A 26,051-nucleotide genomic window follows, 5' to 3' on the forward strand; every position below is an offset into this window, starting at 1 on the left:
AATGGCAAATAACTCTCAAAGTGTGGTCTGAGGACCATGTAATATGAGAATCACGTGGGGACTTGCTAAAAAAAATCATCTTCCTGTGTCCTACCCACCTACTTGGTATATTAGCAATCCATAGCAGAAAATCTAGGCCGGGTGCAGTGGTTCACCCCTGTAATCTCAGCACTTTGGGAGGCCAAGGTGGGTGGATCACTTGAGGTCAGGAGTTTAAGACCAGCCTGGCCAGCATGGTGAAACCCCGTCTCTACTAAAAATACAAAAATTAGCCAGGCGTGGTTGCACGTGCCTGTAATTCCAGCTACTCAAAAGGCTGAGGCAGGAGAATCACTCGAACCTGGGAGGCAGAGGTTGCAGCGAGCTGTGATTGTGTCACTGCACTCCAGCCTGGGTGACAGAGTGAGACTTCATCAAAAAAGAAAGAGAGAGAGAGGAGAGAGAAAGGAAGGAAGGAAGGGAGGAAGGGAGGGAGGAAGAGTCTACTGCATCCAGCTCTTTAGGGGAAGGATCCTGTAATCTGTGATTCCTACATAAGCTAAAATGGTAAACTATGCCATCGCCAAGGGTTCACATGTCCAAGAGGGATGTAGGCCAACTGTGATGATCCCGGGCCAGATCACCCCTTCTGCAGCTTTATGAATGTCAGATCTGCATTGCCATCTTCTCCCTCCCTGCCCATGCCCACTGCCTCTCCCTGGCCCCCAGGGCCAGAAGGACTGTGTAGCACCTTGCCACACCACATTGGAAAACAGGGATGCAAGAGTCAGTACGATGCCACAGTTCAGAGCATGGGTTCTGTGCTGAAAGCACTCCAGTATGTACTTCTCTACCTCTAACCTGCGGTGTATCCTCCAATCAATGACTTAATTTTGTTATGCCTGTTTCTTCATCTGAGAAGTGGGGTTAATAAGGTTGTCGTGAGGCCCTAGATCAGGAGACCTGTGTCGGCTGTTGCTATTATTCTGTGGTTGGAAACTTCATTTGCATGGCATTAAAACCTTCATTTGCGTGGCATTATAGAGGCCTATCACTCCTCTGCTCTGTAGTTGGCTAGGTGGATGAAAGGCAATAGAAAATGCTTGGCCAAGTTCTTTCATAGCAACCTAATTTAAAGTTGATGAAAGGCAACTTGTGACATGAGCCTGAGGCGAACTTGATTTATATTTTACTTAAAGGACAACTTTTTAATTGTTAAGTGTTACTGTTCTGCTCTCCCTACCCCTAGGAATGTAACATTCATACCCTTGCAGGTATGTACCTCTTTATTAGTTCCTTCTTGGTGAAAGGTGCTGTAAAAAAACCTGTTATCCTTTCTCATCTCAAGTCTTTAGTTCCCCTTGGTACATTAGTCATCCGTAAGCAGAAAGCCAGAAGTACCAAGAATAGGTTCTCTATTTTAAAAAATTATAAAAACTTGTTCACAATATGATTCAGCTATAAAAACGAATGAAGTACTGATACGTACTACAGTGGGATAAGCCTTGAAAACACTGTGCTAAGTGGAAGACACCAGACACAGCAGGTCACATATTATCTGATTCCACTCATTTAAAATATCCAGAATAGGTAACTCCATTAAGGCAGAACACAGGTTGGTGGTTACCATGGACAGGGCAGAGAGGAGAATGGAATCAACTGCTTAAAAGGTATGGGGTTTCCTTTCAGGATGAAGAAAATGTTTTGGGGCCAGGTGTGGTGGCTCACGGCTGTAATCCCAACACTTTGGGAGGCTGAGGCTGCTGGGTCACTTGAGGTCAGGAGTTGGAGACCAGCCTGGCCAACACAGTGAAATCCGTCTCCACTAAAACGCACAAAAAATTAGCTGGGCATCATGGCACGTGCCTGTAATCCCAGCTACTCAGGAGGCTGATGCACAAGAATCACTTGAACCCAGGAAGCGGAGGCTGCAGTGAGCCAAGATTGTGCCACTATGTGTCCAAAATTGGTTCCTTCAGGTGGGTTCTTGGTCTCGCTGACTTCAAGAATGAAGCCGTGGATCCTCGTGGTGAGTGTTACAGTTCTTAAAGATGGTGTGTCCGGAGTTTCTTCCTTAGGGTGGGTTTGTGGTCTCACTTGACTTCAGGAGTGAAGCCGCAGAACTTCGTAGTGAGCGCTACCGCTCTTAAGGGTGACGCATCTGGAGTTGTTTGTTCCTCCCTGGTGGGTTCGTGGTCTCACTGACTTCAGAGTGAAGCCGCAAACGCAGACCTTCACAGTGAGCGTTAACAGCTTATAAAGGTAGTGCAGACCCAAAGAGTGAGCAGCAGCAGGATATATTGTGAAAAGCAAAAGAACAAAGCTTCCATAGCCCCAACGGGGACCTGAACAGGGTGCAGCTGCTGGCTTGGGTGGCCAGCTTTTAATCCCTTACTTGGCCCCGCCCATGTCCTGCTGATTGGTCCATTTTACAGAGCGCTGATTGATCCATTTTACAGAGTACTGATTGGTCCGTTTTTACAGAGTACTGATTGGTGCGTTTACAAACCTTTAGCTAGACAGAGCGCTGATTGGTGTGTTTACAATTCTTCAACTAGGCAGAAAAGTTCTCCAAGTCCCCACCAGACCCAGAAGCCCAGCCGGCTTCACCCCTCAACTGCAGTCCAGCCTAGGTGACAAACAGAATGACACTCCGTCTCAAAAAAAAAAAAAAAGAAAAAGAAAAGAGAAAAAGAAAATGTTTTGGAACTAGATAGCTGTGGTTTGCACAACATTGTAAAGTACTAAGTGCCACTAAGTTGTTCGCTTTTAAAATAATTTTATATTATGTAAATTTCACCTCAATCAGAAACAAACATTAATTTTATATCATTCACAGCTGACTGTAGCAAGTAGACTATAAAAAGAAGTCTTAATTCCAGAGACAAATGCCTCCCCAAGTTCACTTTTAGTAAGCCATTTGCTACTCTTGCTGTTATAAATTGTGATGATAATAAGTGCCTTGGATTTCAGTAGTCTCTTACTTCCAAGCAATTCAAAGTACTAAATCAGGATTTCTGATCTCCGTTTTTTAAAGAAAATCAATAAACAGATCTGTAGCAGAGATACTGATTCTTTAGAAAACGCTAAGGAAATTGCTTAATTTATAGCCTAAAGTTTTAAAAGTGTTTCCCTCACAGATTCCTTCATGATTCTAATAGCCAGAGATAAGGCTAATCTTTAAGAAGCTTCACAAAGTTGGGAGCCCAAATTAAGGGATTCAGATACAAAAAGCCAAGTGACAAATCGACTTATTATTCAAAAGTGCTATTATGTCAGCAAAGTAATTGGGACTCATTTAGCGAACAGAACAGAGTATTTACAAACAATTTCCTGGCCCGGCGTGGTGGCTCAAGCCTGTAATCCTAGCACTTTGGGAGGCCGAGACGGGCGGATCACGAGGTCAGGAGATCGAGACCATCCTGGCTAACACGGTGAAATCCCGTCTCTACTAAAAAATACAAAAAAATTAGCCGGGCGAGGTGGCGGGCGCCTGTAGTCCCAGCTACTTGGGAGGCTGAGGCAGGAGAATGGTGTAAACCTGGGAGGCGGGGCTTGCAGTGAGCTGAGATCCGGCCACAGCACTCCAGCCTGGGCGACAGAGAGAGACTCCGTCTCAAAACAAACAAACAAACAAACAAAAAAACAATTTCCTGACATGGGCAGATAAGGAGATAGAATAAAACAAGTCAGGTTAAGGTTAGAAGGAGTGGTAAGGACTGACGTTAACTAGAACCCTGGCTCCACCTAAATCAGTAACAGTAACCATGGCTCTGCGGAATTTGGGGCTCAGCACAGCCAAATCTGCTATTTTTTCAAGAAATGACAGAAACTCAGATATTTATGTGAAACCTGCTCTGTTAATGTTGGAAACAAATTTAAAAAGAGAAGACCATTTTGTGTGCCAACGAAAACAGCTGTGTAAACTGGATTCCACCCACCGGCTGCCAGTTTGAAACCTCTGAGCCCTCACCTTTAAACCTCATATCCCTCAAGGACATACCTGCTTAAAGATAAAATATTTCCCTGAGCAGGGATCAGGTTATTCGTGGGATTCTTATCTCCTGATTTGGGGGAAAGTTTACAGTGCTAGAATATATCAGATGTAGGTAGCTAGCCAAGTCTCTTTCTTCTCTCCTTCTTAGTTGAGAGGTCAGTCTTGTCAAATTTCTCCCTCCCCGCTTGTAGCCACTGCTCTGTTTATTTTGCAGGAACAATAAATAAGTAGCAGAACGCTTTCTGAAGTTTTTGCTGATGCAGAGCTGAAGATCTCTGCTACAACAAATGTTCTGAAACGGATTCTTCTCTCTCATCCCCATCCCCTACCAAGGACAGTGTTGAACACATTGGAGTTGTAAAACTCAAAGGCAGAGTTACAGTCCTCCTAGATTTTAGACCAACCCTGGGGATATGCAGCTGTATTTACTCTTCTTGTGTGTCCTGGTGGGAGGAAGGATGGGAAGAGCAGTGCATCCTGGAACCGTGGCTATGGAAAATAACGAGCACTCCTCTACCCGCTGGCCAATACCGGCACAGACTTAATTTGAGGGGTAATCTTCTGTGAAGTATGATAGGATTTCCGGGAGAAGAATCTCAGTCAGACCTGCAATCAAACATACATTTTCTTACCAGGGGTAAGGAAAAAAATCTGTCCTCTTAAAATTAGACACCCCGTCCTGGAAAACACTAACTTCCTACATCCTGATACTTCCTTCCTGCAGCCTTCCAGCTCTTTCTGCCCAGACTCAGATATAAGTGGCCAAGTAGCCACAGGCTGCCTAGCAGAGGAGTTTTTTTTTGGTTTTTTTTTTTTGAGACGGAGTCTCGCTCTGTCACCCAGGCTGGAGCGCTGTGGCCGGATCTCAGCTCACTGCAAGCTCCGCCTCCCGGGTTTACACCATTCTCCTGCCTCAGCCTCCCAAGTAGCTGGGACTACAGGTGCCGGCCACCATGCCTGGCTAGTTTTTTGTATTTTTTAGTAGAGACGGGGTTTCACCGTGTTAGCCAGGATGGTCTCGATCTCCTGACCTCATGATCCACCCGTCTCCACCTCCCAAAGTGCTGGGATTACAGGCTTCAGCCACCGCGCCCAGCCTTTTTTTTTTTTTTTTTTTTTTAAGACAAAGTCTTACTCTGTCACCCCAGACTGGAGTGCAGTGATGCGATTTCAGTTCACTGCAACCTCTGTCTCCCAGGTTCAAGCGATTCTTGTGCCTTAGCCTCCCGAGTAGCTCTGATTATAAGCATGTACCACCATGCCTGGCTAATTTTTGTATTTTTAGTAGAGATGGTGTTTTACCATGTTTCCAGGCTGGTCTCAAACCCCTGGGCTCAAGTGATCTGTCCTGCTTGGCCTCCCAAAGGGCTGGGATTACAGGCGTGAGCCACCACACCTGGCCCTAGCAGAGACGATTACAGTCAATCTTCATGAGAGCTAAAGAGAAACTTCTGCTGTCACCTTTGCAGAGAACTGTCAAAGAGCCACTTGGTCAGAAGAGCAAGAACTCCTCTGGAAGAAGCCTGGGCATACTTCCTGCACCCCTCCTCATCCCCTTTTTGTTTATGTATGGGTGGATTTTTCAATTTTATAAGCCTTGCAGGAAACCATAAATATATTTCCAGTTGACAGTCATGTTTTCTGGTTGTGAACCTCAGGTCTTCCAAAGTCACCATATGCTACAGAAACAAAAGTCAACAAATACCACATTCTTCCCAACTGGTCTACCATAAATTATGGCTGCTTTGAGCATGTCAGCCTTGTGGTTTTCTTCAGAGGACAGGATGTGTCCTGGCCCCACTGGTGGTTTAGCTTGGTTTCCTGCCAAGGCGGACAGGGGAAAATGTCCCCCTACCCCCACTGGCTCTTCCGGGGCAGTATAGGGCCTTTGAAACTTAAACTTGCATTTGCCGAGCCTAAAACTTGAATCATCGTGTTTTATTTGTTTTTGTTTGCATCAGGAAACTTTCAGTGTTTTTTTGTTGTGGTGGTGGTAGTGGTTTAATTTTTTATAAATCATTGTTTCTTCTTAAACTTTTAATGCCCCTGAACTGTGACTCTGAGAGGACTTGACAAATTATCTGTGCTCTTAAAAGGAAGTTTCTTGTCAGGTGTTTTTGCTTGTGCCTATAATCCCAGCTACTTGGGAGGCCAAGGCAGGAGGACCACTTGAAACCAGGAGTTCAAGACCAGCCTGGGCAACATAGAAAGACCCCATTTCAAAATAATAATAATATTAAAAGTAACTTTCTTAAAGTTTGAGACAGTGGGGAGGAGGATGAAGAGCGAGAGAGAGTAACTTATTCAAGTTATCTTCTCTCTTTCTCTCACAAAACTAACTCCTGATTGATTGATTGATCGATTTATTATCAGGAGTTCTTCCAGCCTGTGGATTAATCACACTCCACCTCATCCCTTCCATTTGTTGCCAGTGTCTTTTGTTATTTCTGCCACAGATTCTCTAGTGAAGAAAAGTAAACACTCAAATTTGTTCTCCTTGATTACACCAAGGAGAGGTTGTAGGGTGCCCTCTTAGAGCAGACAGTGGAGTCAGCTCTTGCCTCAGGAGAGCACGCCTTGCTGAGGGCTCTTTGGGTATTTTTGTGAGGAGACTGAGGAGAACTGAGTAGGCCTGAGGAGTACTTTGGAGGCCACAGAACCATGGACAGGTGTAAGGGGAAGTTCTAGGAGGGAGGAAATTAGTGTAACTGTTGTTCAGGCCTCAGAGTGTTTGGATCAGGGAGAAGGGCAGAGAATAAGCTGCTTTGGAGTGTCAGGCAGGCCTTGATGGGCAAATGTGGCCGGTCAGTGCTTCTTGAACTTGTTTGTGCTTAGGTACCACCTGGGGATCTGGGTCTGGAGGGATGGGGTGGGGTGAATTCTGCTCCCCTAACACAATCCCTGCTCATGCTCGTGCTGTGCTTTACCTCACTAGGTAACCACACTTTGTGAAGCAAGATGGTAGAATATTCTGGGAGCTAGGGACAGCTTAAAGGTGAGGCCAGGGGCAGGGCCAGGGACAGCAAGCAAAAGCAGCTTGCATCCATATCACCATTAAGGCAACAGATGGACAGTCTTACTGGAAGGCTGCCAAAAGTAGAGCAAGACCCCTCTCCCGCCACCCACCCAGTGGCCCACAGATCTGCACTCAAATCCTGGCTCTGCTACTAATTTGCTATGTGACCTTAAGGAAATCATTTCATTCCTCTAAGCCTCAGTTTCTTCATCTGTAAAAACAGAGATATTAAAACCTCCCTTGGCCATTTCACAGGGTTACCCTGAAAATTAAATGAAATAAGTATGGGGAAACTGTTTGTAGCTGCCAAAGTACTTTGCAATGGAACCTGTGATTATGTCAGATTCCTCTTGGGAACCTTGCATGGTTTCACTCATGTATATGTGATTATCACGTCTAACTACATTTCCCAAAGGATTGGGCAAGCACTTACTCCCATGGGTGTGAAGGGGAAGAGTTCATATTTATTTCACCATGCTTCAAAGCCTTTGCAACTGGTCCACAGCTCAGGTACTTTGCTATCCCTTTGGTTCAACATAAATCACTTGTTTTATGGGGTGGTTATTCCTCTCTAATAGGATGGAGGACTTGTTTGTGTTTATGGACATTTCCCTGTTCTGTTTGAGTCACATTCCACCTTGACCTGGGCAGAATAGTTGATTTTCCTGTTCAGCATGGAACTGGAGGCCCTTTAATTAGGAAACTCTGAATGGGTATGCTGCAGAGATGCATGGCACACAGAGACTGTTTCCTTCAAGTTTCCCACAGCGGTACAACAGCCTCCCGCCACCAGATTCAGTATATTCTCTTCTGCATCCTCTCAGCACCAATGCTCAGCAGCCCATAGGCAGCCCTCAGCTACAAAGAATGCCCAGGGGATGGAGGGAAGAGACGCCAGTAAATTGAATTTGCTGTTTAACTCACTGTTAGATCTAGAAAATATGGGCTTTGTTTTTTTCAATTCTTATAATTACTCAATGGTTTTTGAAGATTAGAATTTTGCATCTATGTTATCAACCCAAATATCATCACTGATTGTGATACTCGATGTGAATGACTACAAACAGGCCCAGCCTCTTTCTGTTGCCCAGGCTGTAGTGTAGTCTGCTCCTCTGCCTCCTGGGCCCAAACGATCCTCCTGACTCAGCCCCCCAAGTAGCCAGGACCACAGGGGCATGTCACCACACCCAGCTAATTTTTGTATTTTTAGTAGAGAAGGAGTTTCACTGCGTTGCCCAGGCTGGTCTTGAACTCCTGAGCTCAAGTGATCACCCGCCTCAGCCTCCCAAAGTGCTGAGATTACAGGCATGAGCTACTGCATCTGACCCCCAGATGGCTTTTTCACTAAAACCCCAATTTTGTTCCTTCTCTTAGGAATAACATGTATTGAGTGTGTGCCATGTACCAGGCAGGCACTATTTACCTTATTTATTCCTCAACAAAACAAAACAAAATCGGCCGGGCACGGTAGCTCATGCCTGTAATCCCAGCACTTTGGGAGGCCGAGGGGGTCAGATCACAAGGTCAGGAGATCGAGACCACACTGGCTAACATGGTGAAACCCCGTCTCTACTAAAAATACAAAAAAGTAGCCAGGTGTGGTGGCGGGTGCCTGTAGTCCCAGCTACTTGGGAGGCTGAGGCCGCAGAATGGCGTGAACCCAGGAGGCGGAGCTTGCAGTGAGTCAAGATGGCACCACTGCACTCCAGTCTGGGAAACAGAGCGAGACTCCATCTCAAAAAAAAAAAAAAAAAAACAACCAAAATCAAAAAAAGCAAAACAAAATAAACCCCATAAGATGGGTTTATTATTATCCTGGTTTTATCAATGAAAAACTGAGGCTCAGAGAAAGGATATCATTTGCTGAAGGTCACACAGACAGTAAATGCTGAGGTGGGGTCTGAAGATGAGTCTGTGTGGTAGGCAGAAAAACAGCCCCCCAAGATGTCCATATCCTAATCCATAGGACCTGCGAACGTATTCCTTTACTTGGCAAAAGGGACTTTCAAATGTGATTAATTTAAGAACCTTGAGATGGGGAGATTATCCCAGATTATCTGGGTGGGCCCAATGTAAACACATGGATCTTTATGAAGGAAAGTAGGAAGTAGGAGAGTAAGAAAAGATGACAAGATAATGGAAGAGGAGGTCAGAGTGGCCATGAGATGCAGACAGCCTCCTACAGCTGGAAAAAGCAGGGACGTGGATTTGCTCCTAGAACCCTCAGCTCTGCTGAGCCATTTTAGACTTCTGAACTCCAGAACTCAGATAATACATTTGTATTGTTTTAGGTCCCTAAGTTTGCAACGATTTCTTAGAGCAGCCATAGGAAGCTAATACACATCCGGATACAAGGAGTGGCAGAAAGAAAACAAGTCTCCGTGGTTTTGTCAATAATTCATTTATAGGTCGTTGCTAGCCATTTCTGGTTCTCTACGAGGATTTAGGGAACTAATTTTTTTTTTAATGTTCAGAGCTTGAATGCTTACCACTGAGCTAAATGACCTGTCTCTACCTCCACCCTGAAAAATGCCTCTTGTTTGAAGGTAGTTTGTAGCTAGAATTTGGGTTTCATAGGGACTGCAACATAAAGAGTGCAAAGTTTATTTCTGCTGGAAATTATGAGTGAGGCTAGTTGAATATCACCTTTCTAAAAGAGTGAGTGGGTGAGGACTGGTTCACAGGGGTGTTGGTTTGAGTGCAGGTGGGTACTTGAAAGAGGAGGGACCTATGTGGCTTACTATGGTTAGATGAGGGTTCTGACCTAGCTGAGGAAACCAAGTGGAGAAGCCACTTGGTGCTTTAGTTTCAGTTAGTTTGATTTTTTCACTATTTTTTTTTTATTTTTTATTTTTTTAGATGGAGCCTCGCTCTGTCGCCAGGCTGGAGTGCAGTGGCACGATCTTGGCTCACTGCTATCTCTGCCTCCTGGGTTCAAGAGAGTCTCCTGTCTGGGCCTCCCGAGTAGCTGGGACTACAGGCGTGTGTCACCACGCCCAGCTAATTTTTGTATTTTTAGTAGAGACAGGGTTTCACTATGTTGGCCAGGAGGGTCTCAAGCTCTTGACCTCATGATCTGCCCAACTTGACCTCCCAAAGTGCTGGGATTACAGGTGTTAGCCACTGTGCCTGGCCCAGTTAGTTTCATTTTTACAGCCTGTGGTGAAGAGAAGGGATCTCAGAGATACTAATCTAACACCCTCATTTTACAGATGAGCAACCTGGTCCCGGGGAGAACTGACTTAGCCAAAGCAGACAGGAGGTCCTGGCCAGGACTAGAGCCCGAACCCAGTCCCAGCTCCTTGCCATGCCCACTTCCTTCATCTCTCTTCCCACACCACTTGGTGTGGTTCTATGTACATTAATTGGACATTTCTCATAAACAAGGTTATGGTTTGGTTGCTGTTCAGAAGGTGGTATTTGTAGACTCAGATCACCAAGTGATATCCACACTTCAATAAGTTGTTCTATGATTCTTGGTTAATAAAACCCATGCTGTTATAACAAGTTTATTTCTGAGCCACATATGTTATTAAAATAAAATATTCTGTTTTAGCACATTTTGGGCATGTTTGGTTCTTATAGAAGAGCCTGTGCTACCAGTGGTAAGTTTAGCTACCTGCCAATTGGATCACATATAAATCCACCCAAATCTTGACTCAAGACAGTAAAATCTAGGCCAAAGGGCACTCTTCCACTCATGTCCCAAACTGATACATACATTACTGCTCTTAGCAAGCAGACTTGAAATTAATGAACACAGAATCATATCCATGGTGGGATTGTGGATTTCAATCCTGGCCCTGCAGCGTAGGCACCACAGGTTATTTCTTACCAATGAGGAAATAAACCCAGAGGGTTTAAGGAATAGGCCCAAAAGGTCACACAGCCTGCTGTTGTCAGAGCAGGCCAGGGCCCAGGTCTCTCCCCTTTACACTCTGTGGACTAGTGTGACTCTGTGGATCATCAGCATCAGAATTACCCCGAGTGCTTGTTAGAGAATTCCGGCCGGGCGCGGTGGCTCAAGCCTGTAATCCCAGCACTTTGGGAGGCCAAGACGGGTGGATCACGAGGTCAGGAGATCAAGACCATCCTGGCTAACACCGTGAAACCCCATCTCTACTAAAAAATACAAAATAATAGCCAGGCGAGGTGGCGGGCGCCTGTAGTCCCAGCTACTGGGAGGCTGAGGCAGGAGAATGGCCTAAACCCGGGAGGCGGAGCTTGCAGTGAGCTGAGATCCTGCCACCGCACTCCAGGCTGGGCGTGGTGGCTCACGCCTGTAATCCCAGCACTTTGGGAGGCCGAGACGGGTGGATCACGAGGTCAGGAGATCAAGACCATCCTGGCTAACACCGTGAAACCCCATCTCTACTAAAAAATACAAAAAAATAGCCAGGCGAGGTGGCGGGCGCCTGTAGTCCCAGCTACTCGGGAGGCTGAGGCAGGAGAATGGCCTAAACCCGGGAGGCGGAGCTTGCAGTGAGCTGAGATCCTGCCACTGCACTCCAGCCTTGGCGATAGAGCGAGACTCCGTCTCAAAAAAAAAAAAAAAGAAATAGAGAATTCCAGGCTGGGCGTGGTGGCTCACGCCTGTAATCCCAGCACTTTGGGAGGCCGAGGCAGGTGGATCACGAGGTCAGGAGATCGAGACCATCCTGGCTAACACAGTGAAACCCCGTCTCTACTAAAAATACAAAAAAGTAGCCAGGCATGGTAGCGGGCACCTGTAGTCCCAGCTACTCGGGAGGCTGAGGCAGGAGAATGGCGTGAACCCAGGAGGCGGAGCTTGCAATGAGCCTAGATCCTGCCACTGCACTCCAGCCTGGGCAACACAGCGAGTCTCTGTCTCAAAAAAAAAAAAAAGAAATAGAGAATTTCTCGAGACCAGCCTGGCCAACATGGTGAAACCCCATCACTACAAAAAACACAAAAATTCGTTGGGCGTTGTGGCAGGCACCTGTAATCCCAGCTACTCAGGAGGCTGAGGCAGGAGAATTGCTTGAACCTTGGAGGTGAAGGTTGCAGTCAGCCAAGACCACGCCATTGCACTCCAGCCTGGACAACAAGAATGAAACTCCGTCCTAAAAAAAAAAAAAAAAAAAAAAAAAAAAAAAAAAAAAAAAAAAAAAAAAAAAAAAAAGAAAGAAAGAAATAGAAAATTCCCAGGCCTTCTGTGGTGGCTAGGGGAATTGGGAGGGAGCATGTCGCTAAGGAAACTGAATATTTAACAAATTCCTCATGTGACTCTGAGATACCTTCAAGTTCATAAACCTCTGAAAATGCTCACTGTAAGTGGTTCTCTACTCTCACTCTACATAAGAACTAGATGAAGCATCAAAAAAAAAAAAAAAATCCTGGGCCCAATCCCAGTATTCAGTTAATTTGGATGGTGCCAGGCAATTGTATAATTTTGGAAAATGGCTCAAATGGTTCTAATGTGTAGTCAGAGTTAGAAACCCATGGCCATTGTGAACCGTGGTACCAAATGCTATACCTGAAAGGGCAGCCGCCCTGTAATTCCACCCTAGCCTTCTGGCCATGTCCTAGCTTGCAGGCTCTGAGGAAATAGGGCAGGACTCTGAAGAATAGAGAATGAATGAGGAACAAGGTTGCATCCTTTGAGAACTCTAGAGCTTTGATCAGTTACCTCACCCAAAATCAATTCCCCATCCGGGAACCACCTGTGCCCTGACGTTCTCCCTTGACTTATTCCCAAGTCTCTCACACTGTGTTCCCTCTTTTAGGCACTTCAGAACAACATCTCTTTGCTGTGCTGGTATCAAGCAAAGCCTATGAGATGTTTCCAATTTGTGAACATAGTGCATCTTGTAATTGATTTGTTCTTCTCTTTGCTCTATCTACTAGGAAGCTCAGAGCCAAATTTGAGGTGCACCTTTAGCAATCATACAGCACCTTATGGCATACACTTTGCTATACCTTATTTTCCTGTCATAGCTTTTCTTTGATTTGTTTCTGTTTACCTACTTTTTACAGACAAATATCCTTTTTTTTTATTTATTCTCACATACTATAAATGAATTAATTACACTATTTAAAGACTTTTCATCAATACATTTCTCTTTCTCTTGGGTCAGACAGAGAAAAAGAAAAGAGCACGCAAGAAAGATGGAGAGAAGGAGCACATGCACACAGATAATATACAGAAGTGGGAGGAGGTAAGGGAGGGTTCGTGATCATATCAGCTTTACACAGGGTGGTGCTCTCCAAGGGGCAAGAGTCAACCTGCTTATTATAACCATTTCACAAGGATCTTAAAGGAACTTCCTTCTATGGTCAAACCCTTTTGTTCTTACTCAGAATCAGTCTAGCTGTTAAGTCTGTGGTAGCTGGAGCTACAAAACCAAGGCCTGAAAGTTGCAATACTAGGTACTGTGACTGTGAGTCACCTTTCCCCTTCACACACGTATACCCCACAAAATTGATTTTAGCACACACAAAAATTGAGAAAACACTATAATACTAAATCTAAGATGATTTGCAAAGGAATATTACTTATCGAATGGCTTGAAGTAGTTTTTTAAAAACTTGGAGAGATTTTGATTTCATAATGAGTCAACAAGTCATTTTTTCTGCCATTAAGAAATCTAATTTCTTAATAAAAACACTTAGTTTTTCATGATCTTATAAACAAAAAGCTCCCATTTCAAAGTAAAAATGAAATCTAAGATTATACAGATTTTTATGGCATTACTTTTATCTAAGCAACATACATACATGCTCAAGTAAAGTAAAAGGTTAAGTAAATTTCTGCAACAAATAGGCTGTTTTTGAAATGCAAAGAACATTATAAAGAATGCAGAATCTTAAGGGTAATCAAGTAGTCATTACGTTTTTCTTAAGTCTTCACTTTAGATGTTGTTATTTCTGGCACAGGTAAGCAGCGGAGTGTTTTTTTGTTTTGTTTTTGTTTTTGTTTTTGTTTTTTTCAGACAGGGTCTCATTCTGTCATCCAGGCTGGAGTGAAATGGAATGATCAAGGCTCACTGTAGCCTTGACCTCCCCAGGCTCAGGTGATCTTCCTCCTCAGCCTCCCTCATAGCTGGGACTACAGGCGTATGCCACCAGCTAATTTTTGTATTTTTTGTAGAGAAGGTCTTTTGCCGTGTTGCCCAAGCTGGTCTTCAACTCCTGGGCTCAAGTAATACAGCTGCCTCAGCCTTTGAAAGTGCTGGGATTGCAGGTGTGAACCACTGTACCCCGCCATAGCAGCAGCATTTTTTATGTGCTCAAATACTGGAATCTTTGGTTACTGCCATATCAGCAAAGAAGCCGATCGTTTTAAGAATGTTTTAAGTGAACACCTTGCAAATCCTAAGGATATCTACCTATTTTTTAACCTTGTTTGTATTTTAATAAGCTGCCTCAAACATGCCTTTTGAAATCAGGAAAGATATAGAAAAATTAATAACAGCAACTGATAGGATTCAATTCACCACACTGAAACATGTTTTTGTAAATGAGATAAAAATCCTTTCCTGACTACAGGGTTATCTCACCTGTTAGTTCTTTTCGCTGCAGGGGAGAAAACAAACAAACAAGCAAAACCCTTTTCCTCTACCCTCTTAGGTTCAGTGTCTGGGGCCTGAGAATTAAACTGGCAAAGGACAGATTAACAGGGGAAAAGGCATCTATTTTATGGATGTTAACATTTTTGCATACATGGAAGCTTCACAGAAAAGAAGAGAAAACCTAAAGAAGCAGTTAGACTTGGGAGCTTATAGATCATTTTAACAAAGGGGGATAAATTGTGGCCAGGTGACTGGACAAAGGAAACGGGTTTGAGCTTCTAAGGGTGAAAAATTGTAGGAAAGTGACTAGGAAGTATATAGGGAAAGTAATGGAAAGCAAGAGTTGCTTTAGTAAGGTGTCTTTATGCCAACTCGTCTCAGTGCCAGCTTTCTGTCTCTAGTGATAAGTCACTTTCTTCATTCTGGTACAGGAGAGGGGTGGAAATTTTTGCCACCTTCACAAAGGGAAATTTATGTCCTGCTTCTAGGCAGAAAAGGAAAGGGCAGAGAGCTCTTCTTACAACTGCTATTTCTCCATTGCTTTCAGCCCAAAATAATCATATGCCAAGGTGGCATACTTTGGGGTGGTATAACCTGATCCCCTTCACCATGTCACTTCTCTCTTGCCCTGTGGCTGTGCTCAGAGATGCCCTGGGGTTTCAGTGTTGATCTCCCAGAACAGCCATATGTGTCCTGTTAGGAACTATGATCTGTGGGTTAAGAAACAGCCACCTAGATAAAGTTCAAAGAATTCTGCACTCCAGATTGTGTGTGTTCCTAAATGTGGTTTGGCTTGGAGAAACAAGGACCAGGAAATCATGGAAAGCCAGGCAGATGGGAGTTAGAGAGCCTGGCAAGAGTCCTAAGCAAGTGCTCCGTGCCCACCCTCCCACTTCCCCCTGCCCATCTCTCCAGGAAGTGGTACTCAAACTCGAGCATGTGTGAGAATCACACAGAAGGCTTATGAAAACAGATACCAGGTCTTTGCCCACAGGATTTCAGATTTAGTAGATCTAGAATGCCCAGTCATTTGCAATTCTAACAAGCTTTCTAGATGTAGCCTTGCTTCTGGTCAGGGACACCCTAAGTAGCACTGCCCTAGGGTGGTGAGACTATCTGTCTTCCAGTCAGACTTTGAACTGACAAAATACAGATGAACAGAGGACAAGGCATCCATTTTATGGATGTTAATATTTTTACATAAATGGGGGCTTCACAGAAAGGAAGTGAAGAGCCAAAGAAGCAGTTAGACGTGGAGCTTATATATCATTTTAACAAAGGGGCCAAATTGTGGCCAGGTGATTAGATGAAAGAAAGGGGTTTGGGCTCCCCACTCTTTCTCCAGTGGGGAGAAAGAAGCTGCTGTGGGTGAAGTTTTACTGGGGATCTGGAGGAGGAGAAGGGGCCATGCTCATATCTGAAACTAGGTGCTAGAAGAGAACAGCTGAGATTTTCTATAAATTGTCAGTACTAGTCAGGATGAATCAGAGTGAATCTTTGGAATAGAAAAAATAAAAAGTAAAGATTTTGCTTTCTCATCATCATAAAGCTCTTCTATTCACTCTAGGCATAGCTAATGCAACCTTTTGCTCCACCCAACCAGCTTCATTCCCTTTGCCAATTATTTATAATATGCTTGGGTCACTCACGGGAGGAAAACACTGTCAGCATCAAGAGGTAGCAGCATTTTCAAAATACATTTTGCTGTCTTGAACAAAAAGCTTAACTATTTATTAGTCAGTAGTTCCATATGGTCTTACACTTTTTGTTGAGTCACAGTCTCACTCTGTCACCCAGGCTGGAGTGCAGTGGTGTGATCTCTGCTCACTGTAACCTTCACCTCCTGGTTTAAGTAATTCTTGTGACTCAGCCTGTAGCTGGGACTACAGGCGTGCATCACCATGCCCAGCTAATCTTTCATATTTTTGGTAGATATGGGGTTTTGCCGTGTTGCCCAGGCTGGTCTATAACTCCTGACCTCAGGTGATCCACCCTCCTCAGCCTCCCAAAGTGCTAGGATTACAGGTGTGAGCCACCATACCTGGCCTGGTCTTATTACTTCTATACATAAGATAGGATCTTTCAACATTTATGTAGGTGAATATTTCCCATGTTTTTTGAGGATTCCCAAAAGACTTTGGGGGTTGTCAAAAAACGTTTAGGGGTTGAATCTTTTCACAGTAACACAAAGGGGAAGCATCAATCCGTGAGAGTTCAGACCAGCAGTTTAATAACACCCTCAGTTCCCAGTACATGAAGGGATTCAAGGCAATCTTCTTGCTCTCAGTTCTTAGAAAGAAAAATTTGAGAGAGATAAAAGCAGTAATTATCTGTATTATTTAATAAATGTAATAACCTAAGAAAAAGCAGATGTTAAAAATATATAGTCAAAAAAAAAATAGAAGCCAAATCCTTTCCTCCTAGGATGTCTGAAAAAGATAGATTCTATGGAATGTGGATGAAGAAAAAAAGGAGTGATTCCTACTATGAAAGATGAACTGTGGACATAGTCACTTGAAACCACTGAGAGCAATTAGCCAATTTCATTGTCACCAGGAGGGCACATACCAGAGAATCTGGGAGAAAGCCTGGGCTAGAGCCCTTAGCATTCTCAGGCCTACTGGTGCTGTGATTCAACAAGCTTTCAGGGGATGAGGAGAACCAGAGACCACCACCATCACTTGTGAAAAAGGATACTATAGAAACAACACAATTGTCAAAAATCAGCTAGAGCTTAGACTGTATGCTGCTGAAATCTAGCCTGAGTTGCTTTCTTGTGGAGGGATTGAGACATGTGCAGAGATACCTTAAATATGTGCAGGTGGCCCTTCTTTTTAAAGGACATTTCATGAGCTCTTTCTACTCATTAGTTTTCCTAAGAGTTCACCGTTTAAGCTAGAAAGATGCTGCAAGCTATCTCAGCTAGCTTCTCATTTGGACATAGCACCAATACTACATACACAATTGAACAAGTGACCATATCTTCCTGATTCTTCTTTGGACTGAATAGATGTGATCTTGTTAAGAAAAATGTGTAGACATAGGGCCAGATTTTATCAGTCTCCATCCCAGAAAAATGGTGGAGCATGCCTGGGTTCTTGCATAATTAAATGACTGGCTTTGCCACAACCTTGTACTGTCTTATCCTGGCAGCAACGGCTTTGAGTTTATCATCCTCCTACTGGACTAACAGTTCCCCAGAGATGTCATCAATCTCATGTACACCAGGTGGATTGAAGCCCAGGTTACATACCCTAGTGCAAGAAGAGTGAATCCAACGTCGGCTGAGACAATCTTTAAGTGTTTCGAATGGAATCTTCAAACTGATCACTAAATCTACTTCATAGATTTTGTCTTCAAATGAGGGCTTTGGTTTGTCCTAACGTCCTCAGAAAACCATCTGGGAGCCAGTGCTGGGCATACCTGTTCTCCAACTCTGACACGATTAGGCATGTGATCACATGGTCTGGAACCGAAAGACCGTTCTCCGTGTATTGTTTTGCCATGTCACTAACTTCGGTGTTGGCCTTGGTGTTCTCCCGCAAGAAATGGCCACTGGAGAGATGCTGGAGGCCAAACTTCTGGGCCAAGAGTAGCGGCCAGAGGATGACCATGTGCAGGAGTTTGGAAGCCATTGCCTTTGGGAGGAGTGGCGTGGCCAAAGGTGCAGCCAAGATGACCGGAGGGAGCACCGAGAATTTTGTTTCTTGGCCCCGACCTCTGGCACCCTCTGCTGGCTCTGGTATTGTGGTTACTCTCCTACTCAGGGAAGGAGAGACTTTTAAGACAACCCCTACCCTCAGCCCTGTGCAGGGACGAACTCAGCCCTGTGCCAGTAGTTACATTTCATAACATCACTGCAAACACTGAGTTAGCAAAGACTGAACCATTGCTCCTAAAGGAAATACAAGGTTAGGTCTGGCGAGTCTCTGGTCACATTTTCACCAATCAATACATAAACTTGCTCTGTCACCCAAGCTGGAGTGCAGTGGCACAATTATAGCTCACTGCAGCCTTGATTTCCCTGGGCTCAAGTCATCCTCCCATCTCAGACTCCCAAGTAGCCGGAACTACAGACCTGTGCAATCACGCCTGGCTAATTTTTGTATTTTTTGTAGAGATGGGGTTTTGCTGTGTTGCCCAGGCTGGTCTCGAACTCCTAAGCTGAAGGGATCCTCCTGCCTTGGCCTCCCTAAGTGCTGGGATTACAGGCATGAGCCACTGTGCCTGGCCGAAATTTTTGTCAATATGAGAGCTGAAACAAGAAGGCAGAGTCTATGTCACCTTGTTTGCCTCAGCTGGGGACGTGCACATCCAGCGACTCAAAATTTTTAGTGTGTCTGAATGACCAGGAAAGTGCCATGAAAATTGATTTGGGGATTACAAATAGATTATAGTAAGTAGGCAAATTTGCAAATACAGAATCTGCAAATGACGAGGATCTACTATACCTAGACTTCACTCTTCTCCCTACTTATAATCTATTGGTACATCCCATTGACTGAACCCAAGCAGAGGTCAAAATAACCTGTCAATACCATCTTATAAAGGTCAACTTCCTGAGTACCAAACAGGGTAAGCAAGGGTGGACAATGGATCTGCAGGGGATCTAGAAAATATTGAGCACATCGGGCCACGTTATCTGTAGCCTTGACTGGGATCCCTAGGGATCTGCCCATTTTATAAGACATGAATTCACTCATTCTTTTGTTCATCAAGCGTTTACTAAGCACCTAGCAATAAGCTATGTTCTGTGAGGTGTCTAGTAGAGGCTTGAAAATATTAGAAGATGTTGACCCCATTCTCTAAGGGCTCACCATCCAGAAAGAAGAGCTGATAGTCAACTGACACATATTTGAGCACCTCCTATATTCCAGACTTTTTTAGGTGCTCAGGATATGGCAGGTCCCAAGACAAATCTTTGCCCTGGCATAACTTACAGACCAGAGCAGAAGAAAGGCAAGTGGTTGAAAGATCTCACTGAAGGAGGGTTAGTGCCCTCATAGGAGCATTCACTCATCAGGGGAACAAGTAGGGCAGTGAGGGTGGCCACAGAATAGTAGGCAAGAGCTTTCTGGAGGCAAGAAAGAGTATGGATTGAAGGGCTCTGAATCAATGCCTGGAACCCAGATTGGGGAAGTATAAATGATGAGAGATGAAAGCATGTCTTTGCAAAAATATGATTATATTATTAGTCCCAGTGCTAAGAAGTGCCAAAGAGAGGGATAGGTTAAAGCACTTGATGTTGAACTGGGAGAGCGCGTGCATTGTTATTGAACATTTCCCTGACCTCAGAACCACCATGAGGGAAATATTCCAGAACTCCTGGCTCACTGTAATAACTTCCTCAAAGACAGGGGTTCCTATCATCCCTCCCCAGCCTCTGTGCTGCACACGGTGCCCACTTGGTGGCATGCATTCTTCTAGTCCATAGCTGCCCTTAATTGCCCAGGGAGGCCCACCTCCTCCTCCGGAACACAAGAGTCAGAGTGGTAAAGAGAAGTTCTCCAAAGAGAGACTCAAAAGCTTAAAGAAGGTAAAATTGTGGGGCAAGTAGGATCCTGGGGTACTGCTCAAATCACATCATTCATGGCTCTCTTTTCCCTCATGGTGGTTCTGAGGTCAGGGAAATGTTCAATAACAATGCACACGCTCTCCCAGTTCAACATCAAGTAGTCATGCTCCATAGAAGTTGGAAGGATGGATGGATGATGGATGGATGGGAACATAGCAAAACCTAATTCTCCATACTGTGTGGGACCAGGCAGGCTTCAAGCAGTGGTTCCTTTCCCTCACTGAAGCTGGGAGTTCACCAAGTCCCTATATGCCTGGCTCTGCACTAGTCCCTCTCGCAGACGTGAACTCATTTTATACTTCCAATAACCTTGAGAGGTGACCATTGTACACTCCATGTTATGCATGGTAGCTTAGTAACCTATTCCAAACATCATGGCTAGCAAGAGGTGAATTTAGACTTGACTCTAATGCCTCTGACTGCAAGTCATGTCCTCTCTGTGTGTTCGTTTTCCATTTGCTTCCTCGTTTCTTTTCGTTTTTCTAATTATTTAGCAGGAAGTCTTTTTGAAATGGGATCTTCTCTGTTCTAAACAGAACTTAATGGAATTCTCTCCTTGGCAAAGACACTTTCATTTCTGTGAATTATGGGAGCTCTTGCTACTCTCTCGAGAGTGTCTTGTTCTTTTAACCTTTCAAAGCACTTCCCCACCCCTCATAACATTTAAACCTCCCAAGAACCATATAGGATAATTAGGTGAAGTTATGATCCGTAGTTTCAGATGAGTAAACACAGGCTCTGAGGAATTTAATAACTAATCTGAAAGTCATGCAGTCTTACCTTGAGACAAAACAAGAAAGACTCTCCAGACTTCCAGTCTCTTCCTCCTGGCCTAGAAATGGCAAGTGGGCAACATCTTTTGCTGAGAGAAGTTCCGAGGTGAAGTTCAGGGAATGAGAAAGACCTGTGATCTGTTGACAATACCTGTCATGGGTGAGAAAAAGGAAAATGGAGGCACATGTGCTTGGTATTTGCTATCCCAACTTACCCATAACTATTTCAAAGCCCTAAGTTGTTTTTCACCTTAATGAGGAATTATGTTAATTCTCTTACAAGTAAGGCCTGGCACATAGTTGATGCTTACTACAGAGACGTACTATAATTTACTGAGTGACTGCTATTCATCAGGCACTGTGCCAGGTTACATAGCTACATTCAAGTTTATCATTACTAAGTATTCAGATTTACTAAATTTAAACACAGCCTTAGATATACTTTGAAAAAACCACACCCCTGTATTACACAGGTCTTAGTACCAGAATTTTTAATATCTTAATAAAGAATTCTTACATGCTAAATAAGCCCAACTTAAGTTTATTAAGGAAAGCATTGGTCAGGGCACAGTGGCTCATGTCTATAACCTTAGCACTTCGAGAGGCTAAGACTGGAAGATTTCTTGAGTCCAGTTTGAGACCAGCCTGGGCAATATAGTGAGACTTGTCTCTACAAAAAAAAAAAAAAAAAATTTATTTAGCCAGGTGTGGTAGTGCATGCCCATAGTCCCAGCTACTTGGGAGGCTGAGTCAGGAGGATTGCTTGAGCCCAGGAAGCAGAGGTTGCAATAAGCTGTAATTATTGTGCCACTGTCTACAGCCAGAGTCTGTCTCCAGAAAAAAAAAAAAGAAGGAAGGAAGCATTTATATTTATATCTGGGATAAATGCACTGTCAGTATTTTAGGGATGAAGTTTACTGCCAGCAGGCACAGTGAGGGCAGGAGCTCTGCTCCATTCATCTTTATGTCTCCAGTGTCTGGCCAGATGTACATTAATATAAAAATGGATGGATAAGTGAATAAATGAATGAAGCTTAGAGCCATTTGCTGATAATGCAACCAGTGACATACTATATGTCCTCTCTCTAGTGGTCATGAAAGTTGCAAGGACAATTTTATCAACTTCGGTCCACAATTTTTTTGTAGAGATGGGGGTCTCACTCTCTTGCCCAGGCTGGTCTCAAACTCCTGGCCTCAAGTAATCCTCCTGCCTCAATATCCCAAAGTGCTGGGATTACAGGCATAAGTAACCGTATCTGGCCTCATTAAAAAAAAATTGTAGAGACAGGGTCTCCCTATGTTGCCCAGGCTGGTCTCAAACTCCTGGTCTCAAGTGATCTTCCTGCCTCAGGCTCCTAATAATCATGATAATGGATTATTATGGTGGTGGGTTCCCTATAAAAGGGTCAGTTCACTGCTCCACCTCCACCCTCTCTCACTCTCTCTCCTTCTGTTATGTGATGATGTAGCAAGAAGGCCCTCACCAGATACCAGCATCTTGATATTGGAGTTCCAGCCTCCAGTACTATGAGCCCATAAATTTCTGTTCATTGTAATTTCCCAGTCTGTGGTATTCTGTTATAGCCACACAAAATGGACTGAGACAGGGACCTAGTAAGAAGCTATGCTCTCTGTCAAAATGTTTCTGCATTTCTGAGAGGCAGTGAACCCACAACGGCTTAGTGTGTGTGTGTGTGTGTGTGTGTGTGTGTGTGTGTGTGTGTGTGTAAAAGCTAAGAAAAAGTAAAGTACTGGAGAGGGAAAAAAAAGTCAGTTAATAACTCAAAGTATTATCCCAGGATGTCATCATTGGCGTTAGGCTGTGCTGAATTAGAGTTTAAAAAAAGTAATATTTAGTGAAATATATTCTACACTCTTTCTACTCAAGGTACAGGGTTGAGTTTTCAAAATCATACTTGCTGGGTTTTTTTTTTTTTTTTTTTTTTTTTTTTTTTTTTTTTACTATTTTATTGAGGTATTTAGTACCACCTTTAACAAGGAGAAAGCAGGAGCCATGTGTGTCAATCTTCATTAAAGACCTATTTGTCTTCTTTTAGAGATGGCACTAACAGCAGATTCCTTTCTCATTAAGAAGTGGACAGTTAACTGGAGACTCAGATCCACAAGACAGGGCCTCTGGAGACCTGGCAAGAGAAGGAGATGGAAAGTACTAAGCCAATGAGGGAGAGCTACACTCTCTTCCCAGTGCAGGCAGAGCTCTAGTGTTGACCCCAGAGAAGAGAGGAAGGGTTTTTTTTTTTGGTCTGCCCAGAAAAAGAATAGTCCAAGGTCAAAGGATCTCAGCAAGTGCAACAATAACATCAGGGGAGGGGGACTGCTCATTCTGTTTCTCCAGGCCACCTGGGGAGATGGCTCCAGGCCCCTCTCTTTTCATAAGACCAGTTGAGTGTAGTCCTTCCTGTTACCAAAAGTGGTCAGATAATCAGGGGTTGTCCCTCTAGACACAATCCAGCCACTAGTCCTTTAAAAGTTAGAGTTTTTTTAAAATCACATTTTTTTTTAAAAGTATGTATGTATGTATGTATGTATGTATGTATGTATGTATGTATTTGTTGAGACAGGGTCTCCTTCTATCACCCCAGCTGAAGTACAGTGGCACAATCATGGCTCACTGTAGCCTCTACCTCCTGGGCCCAAGTGATCCTCCCACCTCAGCCTCCCAAGTAGCTGGGACCACAGGTGTGTGCCACCATGCTTGGTTAATTTTTAAATTATTTTTGTAGAGATGGGATCCTCCTATGTTGTCCAGGCTGATCTTGAACTCCTGGCCTCAGGGGATCCTCCTGCCTTAGCCTCTCAAAGTGCTGGGATTACAGACATGAGCCACCATGCCTGGCCTACTTATTTATTTATTTTAGAGATAGGGTCTCACTCTGTTATCCACACTGGAGTGCAGTGGTGCAATCATAGCTTATTGCAGCCTCAAACTCCCGGATTCAAGAGATCCTCTCGTCTCAGCCTCCCAAGTAGCTAGGACTACAAGTGTGTGCCACCATGCCCAGATAATTTTTAAATTTTTTGTACTTTTTATTTTTTGTAGAGATGGAGTCTCTGTGTTGCCATGGCTGGTCTTAAAGCCCTGGCCTCAGGCTATTCTTTTGCCTAAGCCTCTTAACATGCTGGGATTACAGGCATGAGCCACTGTGTCAGGCTGAAAACCACATTTCTTCATTTTATACATAACATTCGGTGCCTAAACCAAAACTCTTCTATTATCATCAAGGGTCATCCTTGATTATCCGGCTTAATCCTTAAGGCCCACAACTGATCACCAAGGTGGGTTTTCATTCCAAAGTAGTGTCTACTTGTTGGGGCCATGGGTTGGTTCTCAGGTCCTATAAATGGACTTGTCCCAGGGGCCCCAACCAAGACTGTGTGACAATCCAATAAAATACAATAAGAAAGCCAGAATCGGTTGGGCGTGGTGGCTCATAAATATTTACCTCATAAATATTTATTATATGGTGTCAACAAATATTTACCTATATCATTTTTAGTGACTGAATAATAGTTCAGTAGAATAGATCTACTGTACTTTATTTGAAATATTTTATTAGGTATTTAGATCATTTCCAATTTTTTACTTCTATAAACATCACCATAGTGGACATCCTTGTAAAATACATTTGTGTTGTCTATGCCCATTTTAAATAAGCTTTTGATAGATATTGCCAAACTGCCCTCCAGAATTGTACATTTTCACTAGTCATGAAGCAGCATGTCAATTTGACTGTTGGAAATTGGTAGCTGAATGTGGTTTTAATTTATGTTTCATTGATCAATGAAGTTGAACATTTTCCTCATAGACTTGTTGCTTGAGGCCATTTTCAAAAGGAAATAGGATCGCTGGGTGAGCAGTGTTCTGTTCCTCTAGTCTCCCTATCAGTGCAAGCCACTGTTTACTCAGTAAGGGAAAGGGTCAACCTAGAGAAACATCATAAAGCAGGCAAGACTCCTCACTAAGAACCCATCCTCCCAGATGAGATTCCAGTATCCCCCCTCACCCTGCAAAACCCACTGTCAAGGAAGAACTGAAAGCTCATTTATACTAGACTAGAAGTAATTAATAGCACTTTTGCTGAGCTATCCTTCCCGGGGTGTGGGGAGGGCGGGCGGGTATTTAACCCTTCTAAAAGCCTCAAGTGAAGGGAACAAAGCTGTCAAAATTACAGGCTTTCCTCAGGGGGTGGTAGAGATGTTTGGGGCGGGTGGAAGAAGCCAGTTTTTCCAGATCCATAAGAATTCTAGCACCCTCCTCACCAGGATGTAGGCAGGCCTCCGAGAAGAAGAGGTTGATCACTGGACAAAAGGCGTATGTTTCAGCATTAACCCCTGTACTCCCTGAGGCTCCATTCTGAACTTTAGTTAGGAGGTGCCTTGCAGAGTTCTTTGCAACTATTGGTGCCTAATGTGTGTGGATGGTGAGTTCCAGTGTGGTGGCATGATATTAAAATATATGAACTAACACCTTTTTCTGCAAGATATCAGGCTGCTTCAGATGTAACATGAGATCCTAACTTGTGACTCAATATTTCTTTGGAGAGTTGTTTCATGGAAAAAGAAATTACTGAAGGAAAAAACCCTGTATTTATGAAGATGTTTGTTGCAACACAAATGGGGTAGTAAATTATAGTACAATTGCTAGATTAAAAATTACACAATCATTAAAAATAATCATCAGGACATAGGAAAATGTTCCTTTAAATAAAAGTAAATGAAAAAATTACATCTATACATATGTATAAGAAATTATGCCCAATCATACTTTAAAATTTATATGTAGGCCGGGCGCAGATCACGAGGTCAGGAGATCGAGACCATCCTGGCTAACATGGTGAAACCCCGTCTCTACTAAAAATACAAAAAAATTCGCCGGGCGTGGTGGTGGGCACCTATAGTCCCAGCTACTTGGGAGGCTGAGGCAGGGGAATGGTGCTTGCAGTGAGCCGAGATCATGCCACTGTGCTCCCGGCCCGCCTGGGCAACAGAGGAAGACTCCGTCTCAAAAAAAATAAAAAATAAAAAATAAATTTACATGCAGGCCGGTGCAGTGGCTCACGCCTGTAATCCCAACATTTTGGGAGGCCAAGGCAAGCAGATCACCTGAGGTCAGGAGTTTGAGACCAGCCTGACCAACATGGTAAAACCTGGTCTCTAC

General features: G+C 43.9%; 1 protein-coding gene and 1 pseudogene across 1 annotated transcript in view; both read right to left on the reverse strand.

The window, feature by feature from the left end:
- The window catches only part of ERMP1 (endoplasmic reticulum metallopeptidase 1), a 111,007-nt gene extending 89,985 nt beyond the window's left edge, over positions 1-21,022 (reverse strand). Inside the window, exon 1 of the mRNA XM_030919990.1 lies at positions 20,880-21,022. The gene's annotated coding sequence lies outside the window, so the exon portion shown is untranslated. The remainder of the gene's footprint in view (positions 1-20,879) is intronic.
- Positions 17,455-18,108, reverse strand: LOC104663763 (annotated as a pseudogene).
- Positions 21,023-26,051: the final 5,029 nt, after the last annotated feature.

Source organism: Rhinopithecus roxellana, chromosome 16 (genome assembly GCF_007565055.1).
Source record: "Rhinopithecus roxellana isolate Shanxi Qingling chromosome 16, ASM756505v1, whole genome shotgun sequence".
NCBI lineage: Eukaryota > Metazoa > Chordata > Mammalia > Primates > Cercopithecidae > Rhinopithecus > Rhinopithecus roxellana.